This window comes from Coenobita brevimanus, chromosome 46 (genome assembly GCF_032717465.1).
Source record: "Coenobita brevimanus isolate Jiangsu-jjx chromosome 46, ASM3271746v2, whole genome shotgun sequence".
Lineage (NCBI taxonomy): Eukaryota > Metazoa > Arthropoda > Malacostraca > Decapoda > Coenobitidae > Coenobita > Coenobita brevimanus.
In genome coordinates this window covers 26,025,523-26,040,433 of record NC_136999.1, presented here as the reverse complement: position 1 = coordinate 26,040,433, position 14,911 = coordinate 26,025,523, and positions in this window count along the sequence as shown.

The window sequence follows — 14,911 nt, the reverse complement described above, 5'->3', positions numbered from 1 at the left end:
TCCGACTGAAACAATGAACTATAATAACAGTGAACCATGAACACAAACATCATAATGAATGAGAAGCATTCGGGCGCCGCATGCTAATCGCCCACCGGAATATGCTGTTTGCCAAGTCCAAGACTTAGGGCCTTAGGCCATACTTTGATACCCTGAAGGTTTCATGTTGATAGCTCAAGCCGTTCATGAGATATAATAGTGCTAATGGCGGGTGATAAAAACTAGTTGACCTTAGGCAGCCATTTTGGTGACCTTGACCTTGACCCCGAGTGCCCGTATTCGAACTCAGCCAAGATTTTGGCCATGTCTTCATACTCTGAAGGTTTTATGTTAATAGCTCAAGCCTTTCATGGGAGCACACACACACACACACACACACACACACACACACACACACACACACACACACACACACACACACACAAAGGCAGGCAAAAACATTCTCGCTCCGCCTTCTAAAGATGGGCGATAATGAACCAAATAGAAGGAAAATACACATTCACCAGATTTGTCCTTTCAGTAGTTATATGTGTCAGTGTAGATGTTGGTGTATGTGTAGTAGTGGAAGCTGGATGGGTGTTTCAGTGATACAGTGTAAATACCCACCTATTCAGCTAATTACTCTTGCATTAATCACCACAGCTAACTATATTATGTCCTACCCACAGTATCATCCAGTTCTTCTTATGCTCCATCTAGACCATAATGGCCTGGGGATAAACGGCTTGGTTCCTACATTTAAGACGATGATGTTCAGTCTAACTCGGCCCTGAGTGGTATCACGTGATCTGTGAATGCCAGCCAGTCAGAAATAAACCCTATGTGGGGATTATCCATTTGTAGCGCCTATTCCCACTGATCTAATATTCGTCATATTTTCTTTGAATAAAGTTGAATGCAAGCTGATTGAATAAACTGTACTACAAAAAGGCATCTTATTGTTAAGGAATTTAAACTGCTTCACTATTATACGAGTGTCATCATCAGAGTCTGTCTTTAATGTTTCTTAGTGTCTACTCTTCGTTGTTCTCATTTCTTTGTTCTTACCCTCTTCATATCCTTCCCTCTCTTCATCTTTCTCTAGTCTCCTCATCTTTCTTTTTATTACATAAATTATTTTCCCTTTATTCCCTTAATCCTTGACATTCCTCTTTTATTTCAATTTGTTTCTCTCGTCAGTTTTTCACTTATTCATTTCTCTTTCTCAGTTTTCATTTTTAGTTTTTTTTTTCTCTATTATTTTTTCTTTCCTCGACTCTCCCACTTTCATGTCTCTACTCATCGCATTTCCTTTCCACTCTTCCTTTCATATTCTCTTATCATTCCGTCTCCTTGCTGTTCCTCTCAATGCTTCTCTTCGTTCTCCTCTCCCTTGTCTTACGACCTCCCGCTCCATCTTTTATTCTCCTCTCCTCTTCCATCTTCAATTTTCTTCTTCCCACTTTTTCTTTATCCTATCTCTCCTCCCATATCGTCTTTCTTCTTCTCCTCGCGTCTCATAATTTCTCATTTACTATTTGACCTCTACTTTGTAATAAATTATAGTTTAACCTTTAGTTGAGATTAACTAGGATTAGTTTCACTTAGTGTAATTTAACCTCCATATACTTTGATTTCTTCCTTATTTCGACCTTATCAGCCTTTCTCTTTTCAAGTTATCTTTTAAACTTTCATTTCTCATTATCATCATCATCATCATCATGATCATCATCGTCACATATATACTCGTACACTATGGCAATATTACCATCATCATTATTATTATTATTTTCATTATCATCATCAGAATCCTCCTCCTCTTCCTCCTCCTCTTCTTCTAGGATCTTCTTCATCTCCTTCTCCTCCTTCTCCTCCTCCTCCTCCTCCTCCTTCCCCCCCTCCTCCTCCTCCTCCATCTTCATTTAAATCTTTTCCTCCCTTCAGGAAACTCCATAACATACATTTCAGGTTTCATAGCTCTCTCTCTCTCTCTCTCTCTCTCTCTCTCTCTCTCTCTCTCTCTCTCTCTCTCTCTCTCTCTCTCTCTCTCTCTCTCCACGTTATCAGTTATTGCTATAAGTATTGAAGCTTGTGATTTATTATAATGTTTTCCAGCCTCTCTCTATCTCTCTCTCTGTCTCTCTCTCTCTCTCTCTGCCTGTGAACACGAATAACTTTTATCTCCTTACCACTTCCTCTAAGTGGATCTCACGTTAAATCTGCATCCTAGGTGCGTGTGTGTGTGTGTGTGTGTGTGTGTGTGTGTGTGTGTGTGTGAGAGAGAGAGAGAGAGAGAGAGAGAGAGAGAGAGAGAGAGAGAGGGAGAGAAAGAGTGAGAGAGAGAGGAGGAAGAAAAAAACACATTAGTATATTAACCAGTATAATCGAATATAGTGCTTTCAAGTTACTACAATCCCCAGTCCATTTAATTGAAGTAAGAAAAAGGCCTTTCGTGCTGACAGGATTGCTGAAGGCTGTTATCTAACCTTTGTAGTTGATCCTGCTAAGACAAATATACTTGCTTGTAGGTGGCAAAAATTAAATTGAACATATTTCGGAAGGAACACATGAAGGATATGAGGTGCTAGTAAACACTATCATCGTCATCGTAATTATAATCTTGAGTATCAACCTCATCGTTATCATTATCAGTACCACCACCACTGACACCATCAACATCATCACCATCATCATCAACATTTATTATATCCGTCTGAGGTCTGTTGGGAGATCGGATTATATCATCAGAGGGAGAATGATGCTCAGAGTTAACCCTTGCACAAGCTGGATATGTACAAATACGGAAGGAATGGCCGTGGTTAAAGCAGTACACGTAGAATTAGACGCAATGTATTGGTTGTTTTGGTACCATTTTCTAAATGGCTTTGATAATTTCGTAACACGTCATCGTTTGCGACTTATTCTACACATTTCATGATTAGCTTTTTATGTTATTGATGTAAAGTTTATTCAAATCAGCACGATGTAAAAACCATACGGATGAATGCTAAGGTGTAATATGCAAAATAAATCGCTAAGGAAATGTTGCTAAGAGGTATCCTTTTTGAGAAAGGCGGTGGCTGAATCGGTGACAAGGCGGCCTGCAGTCCTAATGGATCCAGAATTGAATCCCGGCTGGGGCAGGGAATAATTTAAGGATTTGAATTTCATATAATAGCAGACTTACTGATCTACAAGAAGACCCGCCAACATGTCGTAAAACTACCCGCGCTAATACCAGGATACCAGTCCTGTATGAGACAACCCTAGCATGTATTCATTATGGACGGTGAGTGTAAGTGCCGAAATGGTGACATGTGTAGGTGTGTAGGGGGGCTACTGGGCCATGGGATAGGCCCTGAAGCCTTTGCCCAAAGTCAGACAAAAAAATCCTGTCACCTTGTACACGGGTCTGAGTAGCCTATACGTCAGTGGTATTAAACTACTGGGTTTAGGCACACGTATATCTTCAACCATATGAAGGGACATAATACCAGAAACCATACCATGCTTGTAATGAAATAATACAGTATACTGAATTTTACCCCGGCCACCGTCATACTATTGTATTTAGTTAAGATGATCCGCCTGGTAGTGAAGGTGTTAATGAAGGCTATATTTTTCCCATCCTCTTAGAAGAATCTCCAATAAACCATCTGGAGATAAAGAACACAAATACAAAATAAGACTACGTCGACTTGAAGCAATTGATTTTGGTCACAGCTAGGAAATCCAACCCTACACTGAGAACACATGCAGATCAGAGGATGAGCACACTGCCACTCAGTCACCGTGGCTGCCATTAGTAACGAGCAGATTAAAATACTGTATCAGACTAGTTTTTTACTTTTCCTCGTAAATCCGCCAGGTCATACAGTAATCTCTCTCTCTCTCTCTCTCTCTCTCTCTCTCTCTCTCTCTCTCTCTCTCTCTCTCTCTCTCTCTCTCTTCACGCACACACACTTATGTCATCCCTTATTTTGTCCTCATCTTTTTCACTTCTTCCTCACCCCTGATCTTTCTCTCCACGAATGACGACAGACTCAGAGCAATATTCATAAGTTCTCTTACTGTATGTATAGGCTAATAAGCTGATATATTTTTTTCTTTACTCTTACAGCTTTCAAACAGAAGAATAGTGAATACGAACGTGAACAATACGATAGAAGACTAATATTAATCATTACGGCTTACTCCTATGAATTGTCATCAATTCCCCAAGGTTATTATGTTTTATTATTATTATTATTATTATTATTATCTTTTTTTTTTATTATTGTTATTATTATTACTATATTACCCATTCTTATTATCATCATCATCATCATCAACATCATCATCATCATCATTATTACACAAACTGTTATTGTTATGGAAGTGTTAAAGCTACACTAATAAAATATCTAAAAGATCATTTGTCCGGCCAAACCTTATTTTTCCATCTTTGTTCTTTTCTTTAAAAAGAAGGATTACTCGTTGTAAAGATGTTAAAGGTTCAAGAAAAGGATCATGGCAGTGGAGGGTGTAATCCTGTTTTCCTTTGCTCAGCACAATTTTTGAAAGCCGTAATCCTCCCTGCCGTAGCTAAACCCTCGGGGTGTGGAGAACGAAAATTCTGGTGAAGCAATGTAACACGTGGGGCTGAACTTTATACTTCCAGAGTGTTTTTCCCGATTATAAATGAAGTTGCAGTGATAATGATGGTGGTCAGCTTTCATGACGCATTTCACGGGTCAAGACGACAACACCTTTCGTCTTATATTCTTGCCACCGCAGACTATTATGCTCAAAATACAAGACACTTTTTGTTTCCAAGGAATGCCTTAAACCCTGCAGTACCATAACGTATTAAATAATCTCTTGCTACCGCCAGACGATTTAATTCAGATCAATGACCACTTCGTTCAATAACAAGTCAAGATTCAGTTGTTCCGTATATATCTATTTCTCAAATGCATTTCCCTGCACTATTCGCTTTACGAATTCTTTATCTTATATTCACCTGTGTCAGGCGTGTGCAGACCGGTTGATGCATGATATTCATTATATTGTATTACATTACATTACATACATTGCCCTCGAATCATTTTGACCGTTAGATATATTTGTTTCTATGTCCTGTTCCGACCGTACAATTGACAGTCCGTTCCACAAGGCTTAGCGGACTTCCTATATGCCATACGCCTTCACACATGACCATGTCAGCAGTTTCTTCCACCGCCCATACTAAATAATACATGGTTATCTCATTCAGGGCTGGAATAACCAAGGTGGTTTTATATATATATATATATATATATATATATATCCCATTGGATCCCAGGGGCGCTGGGCGAGGCACTGCACTGGGAGGGTACTAAGCGTACCGCCCTCCCCCTATCGGCTCATAATCGCGAAGCTCATAGGTCCCTACCCGGGGGTTCCCTACTTTATAAAGTCTTGAAAAATCCCACTTGTGTCCAATACTTGGGACACTGGGCTCCAATATATATATATATATATATATATATATATATATATATATATATATATATATATATATATATATATATATATACAGAGAGAGAGAGAGAGAGAGAGAGAGAGAGAGAGAGAGAGAGATGACAGTGGGTGTCGTGAAAGATTACTAAAGTTTGATTTCATAAAAGTCAAGCCAACAAACATTTACCTATCCCAGCCTAGGATCGAAAGCACAGTTTTCAGATGGTAGTCAACTTCCCGAATCATTCATCACCTACCTCTTGATCACTTTCTAAATATTCATGTAATATTAATTTCTTTACAAACTGTGATGTCAAATTCATTTATCCTCAGTTCAAATGTTAGCACAATTTTCCATCTGCTAAACCTTTTTCAGATACAAATAATGCTGCTACGTTTGCCTCCATCTCCAACTTTCCCAACCTTAATGCCATTTTCTAAACTTTCAGTAAGCCTTGCCCGTAACTTCGAACTTTATGTTGCTGAAAACCGGCTCTTTTAATACAGGATCTATTAACCTTCTCATGGTCAGTACAACTCTAGCAGTCAATTCCAGGATTAAAACCTGTGATAATAAAAGAAGTTTTTGCCTGTGTAATATGCCATCGTTTTCTTCTTAATTGCCATTCATGAATTAAGTACTTTATAATGTAGAAAACAAATAACCAAACACTTAGAACCTGCCAAACTCATTCTTTCGCAATAAAAATGAGCAGGAAAATATGCTAAATTCTACATATATTCTTTCGAGATCTCTGGAATGTTGTAGTGTTTACAAGACTAAAGTTAAACATGTTTCTTTTTGAGTTATCAACACAACTACCAATATATCATAATTCTGGTTGATCCTGTAGACTGTTTGAGAAATAAGAACTTCACAGTATAGTTGACCTACGTCAGAACATTTCTTTCATCTTCATGGAGCTCGCCATGTTCAAAGGACGTATAACTCTAACGATTTCACCTGCCTAGTTAACTATCTTTTATTACAGCCATGCGCCGCAGGGCGATGTATTGTATCCCGTGTGAGTGTGTGTGGGGGGGGGGGGCAATATCGGCTTACCTTAAAAATATTTTTTTCGATTTAGACCACACTTAGTGAAAAAGGTTGAGGGTCAGTCAAGGGTGACTTGAACCTGTTTAGAGCACAATATTTCACAAGTCAAGGTCATTGGTTTAGCCCTTTGACCCACTGTAAGGCCGCGTTCACACCATCGGTTTGCTGGCGCAGGCTGAAGCTCTGTATCACTGTAACCCAATCGTCCGCACCCTCTTGCATCCATTGAGGCCACTGATTTAGGGTACAGTATGCAAAACTCTCGTCCGCACCCTCTCGAGCATCAAGCATTTGATGTGGATGCATCCATAGGTGAGGGTATTGCCTTCCATGAGTGATCATTCTAGGCAATTATTTTGTCTCCCACTGTAGTCTACTCCGGGTGCTCACTACGCAGTTAATTCTCTGAGGGCCATGATGATGATGATATAAATCTCAGCCAATATATGTAATCCAAGTGCGAGAGGTAGGTAAAATGAAGTGGTAAATGTAGGCGAATGGGGATCCAGTGGTCAGAGAACCTAATTCGGCATGGCGGTGAAGCAATGTGGATGGTTCATACTTTATGTTCCTGTTCTCAAGAGGTGACTGGAGGCTTGTCGATCATGTAATCCCACCAAAAGAGGTTGGCTGGTCATCTACCCTTAACCTGTGGCGTACCATCAACGTATGAGTACGTTGCAACATATTGCATTTGCCAGTCCCATCGATGTACTGGTACGTCGCACAATTGCAAGGTGCATAATTTGCACAATTTTCAAAATTTGCACCTGATTTTTGGTACGTAGGGTCGCTCAACCTTCCCCTGCCTGCAACCAGGCGGGGACACTCGGCGACCAAGCTCGACCCACGCTCACCCTCGGCACAGTCACTCATCTGTTGGCAACGGTCCTGCTCAGACATGGTGCATAAAGGTTTCTCGGAGGAGGAAATCCAAGCCACCATGGACGCCTTCACAGGCGACAGTGATTCCCCACTGGATGACGAGGTTGTGGACAAAGATTATGTCCAACCAGAGGAGGTGGAAAGCAGCAGCAGTGATGAGGAAGTCCCGTCCCCCAGGAAGCGGCGCTACGTGACTTATCGTGCTGCTAGAGAGGGCCAGCCTGCACAAAAACAACGTGCAACATCCTCTCGACAGCCCCAACGTGATGTGGAGCCAGATTTCAAGGACGAGGACGAGGACGGAGCCGTGGGACGTGCTGCCACGTGGTATGGCCAAAAAATTATCTCCCACCGTGGCCCCGAGCGCACACCACATCGTACGAGCAGGTATGGGCCTACTCTTTTGTTTGGGGAGGTCAGAAGTGGTGTGGAGGGAGTGGGGAGTGAAAGGGAAAGTGCAAGGAGGAGTACTGAAAGTGAGAGTGGCAGCAGTGAGTCATCGCTCTCCCATGGAGGTGCGAGGCGACGGGAAATATCACGTGGGCGAGTGAGGGTGCGTGCTGAATCACGTGGGGTTGTGATGGAGAGGGAAGGTGGGGAGGAACCACTCCAAAGCGCGTCTTATGCTCCCAAATATACCCAGACATGTGGGCGAGTGAGGGTGCGTGCTGAATCATGTGGTGTTGTGATGGAGGGGGAAGGTTGGGAGGAACCACTCCCCAGCACGTCTTATGCTCCCCGGTATTCACAGACTTCATCCCCACAGCCCCCTAATGTTCCACAAGGCCGTAAGGGCAAGGGAAAGGGAAAGGGTAAAGGCCGAGGGTAGAGGAGTGCGGGTAGGGAACCCCTCCGCACTCCTCCTCCCCAACCTCTCCCACCAGCATCTCCTCCCCACCCAGACGAAGGCGACAATGGGGATGAAGGTTATGTGAGGTGGAATTGGGAGGATGGGAGTGATTTTTCTCCCATCATTCACCCCTTTACTGAGCAGGGGCGTGCTGGCTGCACTGCTCCTGGTATTCACCCAAACTCCACCAGGCTGGATTTTTTCCACATTTTTTTCAGTGAGGCTCTTGTGGAGGAAATAGTGGACCAGACAAACCGTTTCGCTAGCAGCCAGTGACGTGAGGGTGAAAGACTGGGCACAAGGAGCAGGCATTCTATCAAATATGATTACCCAGTCTCCTCTTCAGAAATGTTTTTATTTTTTGCCCTGGTTCTTTTGATGGGTATTGCAAGAAAGAACAGAATTCCGGCATACTGGACAAGGGATCTCAAAATGAACGGATCTTGAATTTGGCTCTCTCTCTTGTATTCTGTTTTTCTCTTGGAGGGAACTGTTATTGCGGGCTCATGGCCTTTGGTTCCTTCTTCCTCGCATAAAAAAAAAAAAAAATTTGCTTTCAGCAGATTCTAAGTCGCCTCCACTTTTACGATGATCCTGCAAATGCAAATGACACAGATAAGATGAGGCGAATTAGGTTGGTCTTTGGTCACCTGAGGCAAACACTTCATTCCTCATTTTATCCCTATAGAGACCTCGTCATAGACGAGAGTCTCGTGTTGTGGAGAGGCAATATTTCATTTCGGCAGTACATACCCAGCAAAAGGCACCGTTTTGGGTTCAAGATCTTTGTTATGTGTGACTGTAGGACTGGTTATGTGCAAGACATAGTCTTGAACACCGGTGCACGGACAGACATAATAGAAGATCGGAGTATTGGACTGTCTGGAGCAGTGGTAAAGACAATGATAGAAGACTACCTTCATCGTGGTCACGTCCTTTACCTGAACAACTGGTACACTAGCCCTCTTCTCGCTCGTTATCTGCACAGGCATGACACGGGAATCTGTGGCACCATCAAGGTGAACCGGCGTCACATGGTCAAGGTGGGGCGGAAACTTGACAGAAATGAGGTTGTCTTCTTCCAGGCCAACAATATATTTGCAACAGTGTGGAACCACAATAGAGAAGTCAGCCTCTTGTCCACGGTTCACCCCCCCTTGATTCACCGTACAGAGTCCATGGATTACCGGAGCGAGAACAGGCGCCACATATAGAAACCTGAGTGAGTCCCCGATTACAACATCAACATGTGCCTGGTGGACCAGTCAGACTCCATGATATCCACGGTCGAGTGTGCCAGGACCACGATGAAGTGGTATAAGAAGCTCTTCTTTCACTTGCTAGATATAACTGCCCTGAATTGCCACCACCTGCATGCCATGACAACAGTTCAGGAAACCTTTGAAGGGTTTGTGAGGGAGCTAACATGGGAGATGTTTGCCAGGTATGCGGTTGAAAGGCCCCAACACCGCACACGCACTGCCCCTACCGCCCAAACTCCACTGAGAATATCCACCCGCCATTTGCCCACTCCTATACCTCCCCAGCCAAATAGACCTAGGCCCCAACGCAGGTGTCATGTGTGTAGCAATTCCCGTGTGAGACCCACCACTCAGAGAAAAGACACCCGCCATGAGTGCGTTGAGTGTGACGTGGGTCTCTGTGTTCACCCCTGTTTTAGTGAGTATCAGACCTTGATGCACTTCTGATATGGTGTGAACGCGATATAACGCTGATACTCAGAAATAAATGCGACAAACAGACGCTCAGTGTAATCATAAGGCCCGTAGATCTGTAAATAGTAGTATGTAAGTGGAAACGGGTGTATTATAAGTGGATAAATCTGTAAAGGCATAAATATTTTCTAAGTGGAAACCTTCCCAGCAAGTGTACGTAGATGCGCTTTTCTGATGCTCAGTGAAATAAATAAGGCCCTTAAATATGTAAATATTAGTATGAAAAATGCAAATGGGTGTAATATTAGTTGTAATTTTTGAAAGTGCTGAAAATTATTTTAAGTCAAAATATTCCTAGCAAGTGTATATAGATGCGATTTTCTGACGCTCATTGGAATAAATAAGGCCCGTATATATGTAAATAGGAGTATACACGTGGAAATGGGTGTAATATAAGTGGGAAATTAGTATGTAAGTGTATGAGTATTATCTTAGTCCAAACATTCATTGCAAGGGTATTTAGGTGCGATATTCTGACGCTCAGTTGAATAATAAGGCCCGTAAATATATATTGTGCAGTATTGGGTGTAAACGGGTGTAATGTAAGTGGGGAAGTATATTGGGAGTGAAGAAATAAAGTAGAAGTTGAAACACGAGTGGCAGAGATTGTGCTTGCTACATGAATATGCGCTAGCATTTTGCTGAATGCCCTTGTAATGAATGTGAATACTTGAAAACATTTACAGTGGTGGAGGAAAGGTTCAATGTAAAGAAAACAATACTATGAAAGTGATAAAACAATATGGTATGTTGAAATACGAGTCATAGCGAGTGCACTGAGTATACAGATGTGCACTATAGTTGTGCTACATGTCATCGTAATGAATGAAAGCAACTGAAAACATTTACAAACAGTACAAAACGATAAAATGGCATTGAAACAGTTGCACAGTATACAAGTAGAAAAAATGATATGTTACAGAAACATGAAACTTAGCACATAGCGTGTTACCACTCTGACCCAACTTGCTATGCTCGCGCTAAGGTACAATGCTTATTTTTCATGTATATGTCAGTAAAAACGATTATATTGTTATTCTTATTGTTTATTACTTCAAATTCAATAAATGTAGAGGTGTTGTTTGTGGTTTTTCCCAAAATTTCCTACCATAGAAAACGTGAGCGACTCGCACCTCAATGATAGAATACGATACCTGGCGTGGGGGACCTCACCTGTTCCGACCACTTATGGAGCACGGTAAGCCCTTTCTTGGTGATTTTCCTTTGTTTCTCATCAAAAGTGGAAGTTTTAGCCAAATTTTTTTTTTTCCAAAATAGCTCGGGATTGAGGGATGTCGGAGGTGCAAAATAGCTTGGGACGTGACGGGTTAAATTTTGGTTACTGGATTATGGTGCCCAAGGCTCAAGCCCCTACAAAGCACAAACAAGGTAATATGGGATTGGATGTTACCCTTATCGTATAACCATACAGAAATTCTAATTGTAAGAATAAGCGTAATTATATCACCACTCAGAACACATGGAGAGCGTTTATCTCCATCAAGGCCCATAAGATTTAATGCTGTAATTCCTTTTTCCTAGCAGACGATTTATGTTATGGTCTCACTTAGTCATTCAGTTAATTTGGAGTCCTAGTCGGCCCTGTTACATGACCTTAGATATCACGTGCAATAGCCGACGATAACGAAATTTATGATTTATTCGTGCTTCTGCATCCAGATCCACCTCAAGGTCTAATTAATTCTTCCTTCACCCACTGCTAAAGTATCCAGCTGATTTCATTGAAATCCGATAATATCTTTTTGTCATATTTTGTCCACAGATGGACGACGGATAAAAACAGAAGATATAACGCCCTCCAACTTCACCGGAGAAGGTAAAAACGTTTTTTTTTTTTTTTATAAGATTCATGGATGTACTCGTTGACTCAGTGATAATGCAGGAGTAAGCAACACAATATACAGTTCACTGGAGTCTCCCAATATGCAATAAGATGGTCGACAAACTGTGCCGCATATTGGAAATTTTCCATATCAGAAACCATTTAATCATTGAAAATAAATGTCCATGGTTTACACCTTACCCCATCTTTGTCATTTACGGTACTTCATTATTGACTATCATTTTAAGAAAGACTTTTGCTCAAAGAAAGATAACAGAACTGGGAATGTAGTATGCAGGGTAGCGCTCCATTTGTACAATTGTAGGATTAAATATCTTATTGGGACCGTCACTAGCTTGCCTCCATTAGTCTTGACAGTTCGTAAAATCTGCTCCTTGTTCTTGAGAATGTTCCTCGTTGCCGATTCACTTCACCCAAGTTCACGTCCAATGTCTGAGTTCGTTTAACCTTGCTGATTCAACTCTGTGACCTTTATTTTCAGCATCAAAGCGATCCTCTTATTTTTGGAGTGAAGCGGTGGGGCCATGATGTAACAGGTGAGGAAGAAAGGGTCTTGTCAATTGCTAAAAACACCACAGTATGTGAGCGCGGCACGAGCTGACAGACTAAGAGCCTTGAGACTTGAGAGATGCCGTGAGGGAGGGATAGGGCGGAAAATCGATCACTCATCTGGTGATGGTCTCGGATACTGCCATTGTAAGCGGGAACACCGTTTTTCCCTTGTTTTCACATGATGGATTTTTGGAATCACATTTCGAATATTGCCATATTTATTTTTCTCCTGAGTCAGGTTCGCATATTAGGTGGTTCGCGGTTAGCATACTGAGATCCCACATATTGGAAGACCCCACTGTACATTACTTAACGCTATTCTCTCTCTCTCTCTCTCTCTCTCTCTCTCTCTCTCTCTCTCTCTCTCTCTCTCTCTCTCTCCCTCTCTCCACACACACACACACACACACACACACAGATCCATTCTACATATATATATATATATATATATATATATATATATATATATATATATATATATATATATATATATATATATATATATACAGTATATTTATCATTAACTAGCTGCTGCATGGACGATAAGTTAGCTTGTTCGAATCCCCCGTAACTGAACAATGTAGAGGAAGAGACAGAAAATATGTGTGTGTGTGTGTGTGTGTGTATGTGTGTGTTGTTCTTATCACCACCCAAGACCACTTGTAGCCTACACTACCACAAAAGCATTTTTCCTCCCAGCAGTTTGCCATGGGAAAAATGAGCAGAACAATCATGAATCATATGAATATAAAAAGTACTTCAAATGAAACAAAATTTCTAGTGACTCAGAGCAAGCTGAGAAAAAAAAATCACAATAAAGAGATGCGATGGCAGCTACGAGAAGATTCGAAAAATAGAAAGGCAGTAAATAATAACTGATGCACCGCTCTTATCAATGTAAGCCCAGTAAAGTGCAAGTTGATGCTGAACACCATCTTCTTTTGGGGGGATTAAAAGAGAATTGACGGACATACTGCATATCTCTGGGCAGTGGAGTAACCTGATTAGACAAGTGTCACCCCGTAAAGGCGCCCCCCTCCAAAATCAAAAGCATATATATATATATATATATATAAATATATATATATATATATATATATATATATATATATATATATATATATATATAGCCCGACGCCCTAATCCCGCAAAGGGTGGCCGCAGACAAAACGCCTTCAAGTCACTCTGTCACCCACCATTTGACTCCCCTCCCCCAACTCACCCCCCTCCCTCATATACCTCTCAACTCCATCCCTCCACCTCATCCTCGGTCTACCCTTCCCTCTCCCTCCCTCCACCTCACCTACATACACCCTCTTAGTCAGTCTTTCATTCTCCATTCTCTCCACATGTCCATATATATATATAATATTATGACTGCATAGAAAGATAAACAGACAGACAGATAGATAGATAGATAGAGGGATAGCTAATAAGACACCAGAATTTACTCCAGTCTTCTGCTCTCCTTCCCTTTGAGTGTAGGCCAACAGGCACATACTGTAAAACAGACACAACTATATGAGTCATGGACATTGATAATTCTCTCTGTCTCTGTCTGTCTGTCTGTCTGTCTGTCTGTCCGTCTCTCTCTCTCTCTCTCTCTCTCTCTCTCTCTCTCTCTCTCTCTCTCTCACACACACACACACACACACACACACACACACATATGCGTACAGTAATAGTAATCCCTAGATTATCCGACGTAATAGAGCCAAAGACATGTTCGGGTAATAGCTCCGTCTGGATAGCGGAATTCTCCCCCGGCCCCCATTCGTACATAGCCTAACTTTGAAACCCAATGTAAAAGGCAACTACAGTACATAATACAACACTTGTTTCTGTTGTTTAACACTACTCTGATCAAGCAAACCTAAAAATACAATGGGCACATAAAACATAATGGTAAAACGGATTAAAATCATGGTAAAATAGAATAAAAATCACGGTACAGTACAGTAAGCTACAATAAAATCAACCTCAACACTCACGATTCGACAGTCCTACACCAGCCTTACCCAGGATCTCCCACTTCTAAAGAGTCAGCATTGTCCTCTTCCTTTTCCTTCGTGAAGGGGCCATCATCACTCACCCTAGGAAGAGGCAAGCAAGGAAGAACAAGTCCAGAAGCAGGTAAGGAACAACCACAAAAACCACCACGTGTTCTGCTATACTACAACAACTCTTTACATTGCTGTGTGGGAACTGAGGGCCAGTGAGGGGGGATCTCTGTCGGACGCTGGGTACTCTAATCAGCCAGACATGGTGGTCCCACAGGGCTATTCCCTCCTGTCTTGGTAGAGAGTTTTCATGCGACTGCAGTTTCCAAACGGACACAAGCATTTTGCCCGGATAATGAGAAAAATGTATGGATAATGGTTTTTAGCAGCCAGATCACAGCGTCCAGGTAATGGATTATCTGGGTAGTGGTTGTCCGGATAATCAAGAGATTACTATATATATATATATATATGATGTCTATCCACAGATGATGCAACAAAAGCAAA